Source organism: Eupeodes corollae, chromosome 2, assembly GCF_945859685.1.
Source record: "Eupeodes corollae chromosome 2, idEupCoro1.1, whole genome shotgun sequence".
NCBI classification, from domain to species: Eukaryota; Metazoa; Arthropoda; class Insecta; order Diptera; family Syrphidae; genus Eupeodes; species Eupeodes corollae.
In genome coordinates, this window is record NC_079148.1 from 170,625 (window position 1) to 176,934 (window position 6,310).

The window sequence follows — 6,310 nt, forward strand, 5'->3', positions numbered from 1 at the left end:
TGTTAATTAAGTTTTGTCAGATATTTCTCTAGAAATACACTACACAGTCTTAACTTTTATACTTACACATTAAACTGGTTGTGAAATGCTTTTATAAGTAAGAAGTTGTCGAACTATTTAGGCCATGACTGCACAACAATTATTCAAAGAAAAATGAAAACTGTAACCGTTAAGCCTTTAATTCTGGTACGTAAAATGATAATTAAAGGGTAAAAAAAGGATATGCATGTACTTTTTAATTCAAAAAAACTTAAATTTTCTTTTGCAGCCTTCGAAAGGCAATACATATATGAAATTTGTATTCATGGTTCAAATAATGAAACATTAGGTCACAAAGTTGTAATGGAAGTTTTAGTTAGTGCTTACTGCAAACTACTTCCTGATAAAGAGCTTATACATGACTATTGCGCCAGTTATCATCAGCACTCATTCCCATAAAAATTAACACATAATGTATACATGGATATTGTGTTTTGGGTGTTGGTGTTCGGTTCATAACTGTGTAATAACTTTATAACTCGAACAATTAAATAATCAGAGCTCTATTCCCAAGTACAGCGTAAGACCTGCACACTTAAGAGCATTGAATTGCATTAATTTAATGTTTGTTTAACTATTGAATACGTAACGTAATTTATTGAAATTTTAAGCTATTATTAAAATCTAAATAACATAATTTTTGTCACTACGTACTTGTGCACATCTCAGATTATTTTTTTAATGTGTTAATAATGTCATTACTTTTTCCTTTTAAAAAAAATTATGTTTTCATATCTTCAGAATTATTTAAAAAATCCTAATTATACAATTGTTTGTTCAATTTAAAACGCATAGAAATAAAACAATAAAATTCTTGAAGACATTTCAACTAAAAAATGCTAACAATTTTAAAAGTAAATTTTCATCAAAATGTTGAGTTATAACCACCGGACATACCGTGCAAAAGCATGCAGTTTGTTTTCCATCAAAATTTGACTCACATATTACTGAAGATATTTCCTGTAGTCAGTACAGATTTCTTTTTAATTTAACAGAGCTAATAGAGTTTACATAAATTCCTAAAAGAAAATAATCCATCAAGACAAATTAAAATAATTTTGTTAAGATTCATTTTTCAATACAAAAGAGCTGACCTGCGAACTTTTGAACTTTTATAGCAGTTGTGAGTAAAAACAGCAACACATTGTATTATTTTCATCTTCTGAAATCAATCAATTCTAAAAAATACAAGTAGTTCTAATTATTATGTAACATTAAAAAATAAATTAGGTGGCGCAACAGTCTGTTGAGAACTAGGGCCTATTGAGTTACAACTCACAACTATTCCCGTGTAAGAGTTCTATTTACAGGGGACCTACAGCTTTAAGCCGAAACCGAACGGCTAATTTGAGAAAGCACTTTTCATGACAAGAACTACTCTTGGAGGATTTAAGAATACCTCGCAAAATGCAGTACCCGTGAAAAAAAAACAGGGATAGAACACATGACCTCTGGCATGACAGTCCAAATAACGTTTTTTTTTTAAATTTATTTTTATTTATTGATTCTTAAAACTTTCTTAAAGCTAGACACAAATTCATACAGATACTCTAAGTTAAACTATAATACTGTCAAAAGCACTAATCATAACGCCACGGGTAATATGTTGGATTTAATTTAAATAAAATGGCGTGTTTTGATGCAATCTATTTAATTTTTTTTCGCTCTTTTTACTTTAATATTAAAAACAATTCAAAATCACATTTGTTCATCATATAAAAAACAAATATATTAAAAATATTATATTGTGTTTGATTAGGAAGACTTTTATATATCAATATATTGTTCATTAAATTGTCCACCTCAAATAATGCAATATCCTATTTATTTGTCTCAAAATGTTCCTTGTTCTTGTTCGAATTTCAACAATTAATTTCATAAGAACTCTTCATATTTGTACAAATAATTTCATTCAAATGCGAACGTTTAAAATTATTAACAAATCCAATTTTATTTTGTCATCAGATAAAACGCCTACAAACGCAATATTGTCACTTTTGAGAGAGCAATTAGAAGATCCTTAAATTAATTTAAATTTACTATAATTGATTTGTAGCTAACTGAAAATTTAGATTTTCTCACCTACAACAGAACTCAATCTCAAATCCTGTCTGAATACTTGAATGTTTTCCAACTTCAAGAACTTCGATAGCATTTTAAAAACGGAAGTGTGTACAATAAGGGACACAGACAGAGTCTATGGGTTTGTAAATTCTATGGCAATGGCATGCGACGCGGTGATTTTTCAATCCCTGATTCATTCAATTACAATTGTTCACCCTTCGAAAAATGTCTAATCCCAATGAGCACAGACACTCCCACCTTGATCCACCTACAAAAAAAAACATGATTTGAAAGGGATGTTAAGAAGCATTTTTCAATAGAAAAGAATAACTGTGTTGTGAACGTTATTAAATGCTAATTCCTATAAGTTCCTGTTAAGGACAATAATTTTATTTTTATTTGAAACATTTTATTATTGTGCCACGCGAGTCCTTTCAATGATGAAAACCAATACCATACAAGCACTCGTTTAGGATCGGGACTAAACATCTGCACTTTAATTGCATAGTGAGTATTCTTCCGTACACTCCCCACATAAAATAAAAGTATAGCTTGAATTTTATCAAAATTTTGTTTTTTGAAAATTTTCCGTTAATCTAAATATAATCTTTCCATCATTTTTCTTATATATGAACATATATATGTGAACTCTAAAATTTGTATATAATTATGAACAATAAAAAAAACACAAATTAACTGTTGGCTACTTGATGGCATTTACACCTGGTTTAAAACTATGTATGCTAATTTTATTCACTATTTCTAATTTTGAAAACAATATATGTTATGTACCTACCTATATTATGTAATTTAATTACTGTTTTATGATGGAAATTACTCGGCTGGATTGAATTTTTTGATTATTAATTTTGGGCTTTAGGTTTAACGATGCTAATTATAATTTGTAATTATAGTTTCAAGTAACATTTTTAAGAGATTTATTACATGACTTTCTTTGAATGATACTTAATTGAACCTTTAATCATGACCATATAATAATTATAATGCTACAGGTGGCCTTTTGTACCAATTTACAACTTATTTTCGGAATCGTGAACTTGTAATTTAAAATGTATTTAAACTAGTCTTCTGCGATTTCAAGCCAAAAAAGTATGGCATATAATCATCATTATTATTCAAATAATTAAATAACGTGTATTATCCTTATAGCTTAAGAATAAGATCATTTTGATACAAGAGCCCGTCATTAAAGTAATTTATTAAAAATACATGCAATTTTCTTTGTTTTGGAACATATGTATCTTTTAAAATATGGTTGAACGTACAAAACATAATTAATTTATTTTGCAATAAGGAACATTTTTTAATAAAAATTATATATATGTACAAACAAATAGAAGATAATGCACTAATATATAATATATATTGGACCGTGGAATAATAAATTCGAAATAGCTTTTAAGTTCATCGAAAATTAGTATGTTGGCAAATCGTCCCGGTATTCTCACTTACATTTATCAGCTAACGAGTGAGAAAACCTTGTTAATACGAGACTTTTGTTTGTATTCGTTTATCTTATACAATATACATATGTAATAGATATAGAAGCTAAACGGGGACAGTTTTATAGTAAATAGTTCGACAACTTCTTGCTTATGATAGAATTTTAATAGTTCCTTTTTTTATTTGATCTAATGAGGTGTTAACATAAAACAACTTAGATGCATTTTGGGGAATATTTTGTTCATTGCACTCCTTTGCTGTTCTATAAGTTTGGATTTAGGACAACTAATTTATCCCTCTAAATTAAATGTTTGATGGAGAATATTGCCTGAATTTCTTGCGTGAAGCTTTCAAGCATATTTTGACTCAAAAGGATTCAACAAAGTTTAAGAAATAAAGAACAAAACAAAATTATGTCCTTGAATCCAAAGAAATATGTGTATGTTTCCGGAAATGTATGAAACCTAGGAATTATATACAATTCCTAGGAAATGCATAGAGTGCCGAGTCTATTTAGGAAATGTATAAAACGATTTACAAAAGATTATTTAAAACACATATTTCCTAGGAGATGTATATATTTCCTAGGAATTGTATACAACTGCTTAACAACGCTAGGAAATGTTCTTCATTAATATTATGTATATCAAAAATCTGGAAAAAATAAATCATAGCAACTAAAAATGAAATAAAAAGATTTGTTATTAATTTGTTATTAATTTTATATTACTTTATTTTCAAATGAAAGAACTTATTTATTTTGTATTTATTTGGACAGGATAAGCTGGAGTGACTATTAGAATTACATAATATTTGATTTTTGAAGCATAAACATTTCGATGAGCTACAATCCTTCTTGCAAAGACATTTTTTGAGTCCAGTTTTTTCCAGTCGCACCTGTGCGTAGTGAAATTTTGGTACCAGGTACTTCCTCTCTTGCAAACACGGAATTCAGATCTAGAATGTTTTATGATTCCTTTCTTTGTTCCAATCTGATAAAGCTCGTTGTATTTAATATTACACATACAATATTTCGGGCGTCAGCATGTCCTCGGTCGAATTTTGGTACGGAAACCCTTACAGAAGTTCCTATGGACCCAGAAGGAAATTTCTTGTCACATGTTTTTAACATTTTTCCTGCTTGTTGTTGCAGATTTTGCTTTGCAAAATGACGTATTTTTTGCACTACTAAATTGTTTGAACACAATAGACAAAGCAGTTTGAATCTTGTCCTTTCGTTGCTTCTTCTTCTACAGAACAAATTGCGTGGAGTGCACATCCGCATTGTCTACAAGTATAAGCTTCGGTCGTTTCTTTTGAACAGACAATGCATTCCTTATCATATGCAATGGCCGAAGGTACTGTGTTGGTCTCACACTGATTTGAATTATTACAGACTGGGATTGGTTCTATCATATTTACATTAAGTTTAGCCAATGATGCCTTTTTCATGATTTTCTCTAAATCTTCTTCAGTTTTCATGTTTTGGGTGAAATCATTTGGTAACTGAAGACCTACCTTAATTTTATACCCAAAAAGGATTACATAAGGAATTGCTTGATGGCAGCGTGAAATGCCCTGTTTTTTATGAGGTGAACAAACCTTATACCCTCGCTCCAATGTGAATTATTATTCTCTTGCGTCCAAGTGGTAAGCATATTTTAAATATCTTGATTTACATTTCCACACTTCCCTGACGGATAATGACAGCTTATACATTTCTGATAAAAAGCGGAGAATTATAAAACCTAGGATTTATATACAATTCCTATGCTGCTTAGGAGATGTATAGAATTCCTAGGCAATGTGTATATAAAAAATTTATTGACGCATTTGATGGATTTAAAATGAACCACAGAATTTGTTTTTCTGACAGAAATTAATTTTCTTAAATAATTATGTCAAAAAATGTTTCAATTCTGTACTGATAAAAAATGTATGGCTCTATTTCATTAATGACAATTTTCTACTAAATATGTATATGTACATATGTAAACAAAACTTCTCATAGAAATGTCGTACTTTTTCTGTCAAAATAGAATAACATTTTAAGGGTTCGAGATTACAATTATATTCTATTTCGCTATTCAGATAGGAGGTGAAGAAATACAAAGTCTAATTTACTACTGGATGCATAAGTATAAACTTTCCAAATAAATGATTTAAATTTTTAAAACCAATATGATACCTGTCCTCTTAGATGCATAACTAAGTTTTTGGTTAAAAGCAAATAAAAACCTCGCTAAGGCCCTATAATTACATTAAGGTCTAAAAGTAAACTTTCACATGCCTAGGATCAAAAATTAAAAACGAAATGTTGTTAATGACTGCGTCTACGTACTTTAACAAATATGCCTTCTGTCTCAACGTATATCTAGCATTCATATTTCTGTAAATTTTCCTTTAATTTATTTAACTCCTGTTTTTATACGCATTCTATTGCAATATTAAGTTACTATGGTAATTATGCAGAAAATATACATATTTATGGATATCGGATTGACACTTAAGAGATACCCTTGACTAGAATATACCTAGCGCAATAAAATATTACATTGAATTTGGTAAAATCGGGAAATATTTTGCATAAATGGTCCAAGTCGGATTCTAAAAAACATAAAGTATTTTAATGTCACTATATATTTTAACTACTTTTTTTTGTATATAATGTTTACAAATAGAGAAAGAGAGGGCGTACTTAAAGGCCTTAAGGGTTGACATGGCTATCCGCTATCCTACTACT